The sequence below is a fragment of the Rattus rattus genome, chromosome 3 (assembly GCF_011064425.1).
Source record: "Rattus rattus isolate New Zealand chromosome 3, Rrattus_CSIRO_v1, whole genome shotgun sequence".
NCBI classification, from domain to species: domain Eukaryota; kingdom Metazoa; phylum Chordata; class Mammalia; order Rodentia; family Muridae; genus Rattus; species Rattus rattus.
The window spans coordinates 196,138,814-196,142,316 of NC_046156.1; the positions used below are offsets into that span (position 1 = coordinate 196,138,814).

At 39.8% G+C, this 3,503-nt stretch overlaps 1 pseudogene; it reads right to left on the reverse strand.

The window, feature by feature from the left end:
• Window positions 1-276: 276 nt before the first annotated feature.
• Window positions 277-940, reverse strand: LOC116896043 (annotated as a pseudogene).
• Window positions 941-3,503: the final 2,563 nt, after the last annotated feature.

The following is a 3,503-nucleotide window of genomic DNA, read 5'->3' on the forward strand; positions in this document are numbered from 1 at the left end:
AAGGTAAGGCAAAGTAGTTAGCATTTTGAGTAATCTTGCAGTTTACTAAAAATGCAATAAATGTAGCAGACATTTATGCATAGTAATTTCCTGAGAATTCTTTTTAGCCCTTTCACCATGGCCAACAGGATTAAAAAATAACGAATGCAAAACATTACTTTTCTATGGCATCTTAAAAATTAAAACAGTTTACATTGATGGACAAAATTCTTTGACCAGCTGGCCGCTGTATAAAAGGGAAATGTATGTGAAACATATGCAGCAAGTCAGATGGCCCTACTTACTAGGTTTGGGACAGAAATGCAGATTTTTGGTCAGCATTGATGTTTCTTGCCGATTGTGGTTCACAGTTTCTTGGTGACAGTAATACCTTCTGTAACACAGTAACAACATGAGAACGTCTGCGCAGGCACGCAGAGTGTACACGGAGGCAGCATCCGCCTGGGTCGTGTTGTTGTGCTTGTCTGTCTGATGATCCACCAGACAGACAGACAGATCGTCCAGAGGAACCACAGGCACATCATGTTGGTTCCCCTGACAGGCCTGAATGATAAATATCTTGGGTTTTCCAACCAGGCTCTGGCACTTGTCTCCTTTGAACAAACCAGTTTCAATTTTGTGTCATCTGCATAAATGTGGTTGCCTTCCCCATAGTGGCTCAGGGAGACACACAGGAAGCAATTGGCATCTACATGGCTTGAAGTCAACCTCGCGAATCTTGAGTGCCGAGCTCCTTAATGCATCTCCCTTCAAATCCTAGGTCTGAAAACCTTCCAGTCAGGTTGTCCCTGTCTGCACTGGTGCCCTGCCTCTCTGGGAGTGTCCAGGGCAAAATGAACCTCTCATGACTGAAGTTGAAGGCAAGTCCTCTCCTCCTGTGGTACTGCTCAGCTGCATCAAACACTTCCCTACTTTTGTAGAAGCCATCTGTTTCCATCATGTTTTACTTGTACCTGCCTGCGAGCTCTGGGTGGAAATTTTTCTTCCTGCAGTCTAGCTTCCATGGTACCTGAAAATCTGGTGGATGCTTCCAAGGGAGGGAAACAATTAATAATCATACCCAGCCTCAACATCTTTAAGTCACAATGAACAACAGGGCAAGCAAGATATCTGTAGGAGTTCAGTAAGTGGCACTCACATGCTGGTGGTAACCAACAACTCTCTAATTGGATTTAAGGCCCTCTCAATAAGAGGGAAAGAGCAATATCATGCCTCACACTAGAAACCTAGCCAACTTCACAATGAAGAGATCAACAGATCGTGGAAAGCCAGGATCCAATGGGTACAGACATCCACATTACAGACCCTGCATCAGTGGTTCAGAGAACATCATAGAAGAGAGCACAAAAGACTGTAAGAACCTGGGTACCAGAGAGCTTGCTGTGAAAACATCTTTCCTATAAACGACTGCACAAACAAGATGGGAATGATGGTAATATCAATAGACATGCCAATGTGGAAGGGGGGAATTTCATGGGGTTCCAGCCCTAGACAAAGAACGGCAGGCAACTAATGACTGCTAGGAGAGAGAGAAATTAGTTAAACATTTTATATGTGTTTAAAAAAAATTTTAAAGATAGTGTGGTATGTATGTACAATGGAATTTTATTCTGCTATAAAAAATAAAATTATAACATTTTAGGAAACTACATGGAACTGGAAATCATTATGTTAAGAGAAATAAGCCAGATTCTGGAAACAAAAAATTAAGCAAACATGTCTTCTCATGTGCAAACCTTAGCTTTCAATTTGCATGTCTACAAAGGTAGGAGAGCAAGAAGGGATAGGGGGACCAAGGAAGAGGTGTCAGGGAGTGGGACAAAAAAGGACAAAGATAAGGCGTGAAAGCCTAATGAATAAACCCATTCCTTTGTGTGCTAACTTTGAAATCTCACTTACAAAGATGTGTTTTGCTGCTGTACATCAATAGCATGTCCTTGAAACCTCGGCACTCATGAATATGTGTATATGTATCCACTTTATAAGATAAAGCTCAGAAATGGCAAATTGCTGAATGCATTAATTGCATGCATTGCAGTTTAAGAGGGTTGAGATATGGAAGAATTTCTGATCACAGCCCTAGTGTAATGAATAGACTTAAATAACTAGGAAACTGGACTAGTTTCAAACACTGGACAATAGGCAACATAATGGAATGATACTTAGGAGTGAGAAAAGAATTCAAGTCCTATGAATGCCCCATTTTGCAGCCTGGACATTTTCCAGCCTGCAAAATAGGAAGGAGGTATACAACCAGAATCAGACACGTCCCAAAACTGGGGAGACAGAATGCAGGTAGGTGGCTAGACTTTTCAGGGCAAACTACTAACACAGAGAGAGACATGTGTGTTAGAGAAATGTCAAAGTTCACAGAGAGTAAATGTAAGTCTTTGATTAAGAGTTGACTTGTGCAGTCATGTGGAGAAGATGCTTAAATATTGACTTGCGTGTGCATAGGAAAATGTTTGGGTGTTCACTTGTCCCTGCAAGTCGTTGAGTGCTGATTTGTGCAATGCATATAGGCAAAACAAAGACTGAGTGGCCCTGAACCATTGGACATCGTGAGTATCCTCAGAAAGGCATTGTTAGTATCAAGGAACAGCTAGGGTATAGGCTGTCCTATACTCACCTGATAAATATAAAACCCCAAAACCAAACTGATTCCAAGTAATTTTATTTCTACAAATCCAAACAACCCCTCAGATACTCTATTTGGGAAACTGGGCTTTTAAAATGATGTACATGAGAAGTTTCCTGTAGAAAACTAAGCCTACCCTAACACAGGTACTAAAGAGAGTTCTTTCATAAAAATGAGAAGTCATTAAGCACCATCATGAGGTATTAAAATGTACCCTGGATAAACAAACACAAAGTAATGCACTTCTTTTGTGTTATGTATAAGTCATTTTCGCTCCACTATGACAAGGCAAAGCATTAAGGGTAACTGTGATCGCAAAAATTGTTAATGTCCGCACAGTGTTGAAAGCCAGTTTTTACATCAATAACACAAAGTATGAAGGGGGAGAAAGACAGTGAAGTTTTTGAACATATTGGGATAAAAAATTTTATGTAACTGTTGTACCAACTGCAAATAAAAGCTGCAGTAGATTCAACATAGATAAATGGAAATATATGAGCTTACCACAATGAAACCAGCAAATTACAAAGAAAGATTTAAATAAAAATAGTAGCATAGAAGAACTACAAAACAGACAATGAAACAGTTAATTAAAAATCCCACCTAGCCAGAGCTCACTTCTCAGTGGTTACTTTCTTCGAATATGAATATAGCACTCTTACCTAAGATTAGTTTAGTGAATTTTAAAAAGATAAAATTATAAAAGACTCACTTGAATTCCAGGGCACTAAGAAGCTGGAAGGGAAAAGATTCAAACGCTTTCCAAAAGAACAAGAGTGGGTACACGAATTTAAAAGAAAAAAAAAATACCCCGACTAAGTCAAGTCACAAGATGGCAAACAGTGATGACGTCTACAGACGGGTG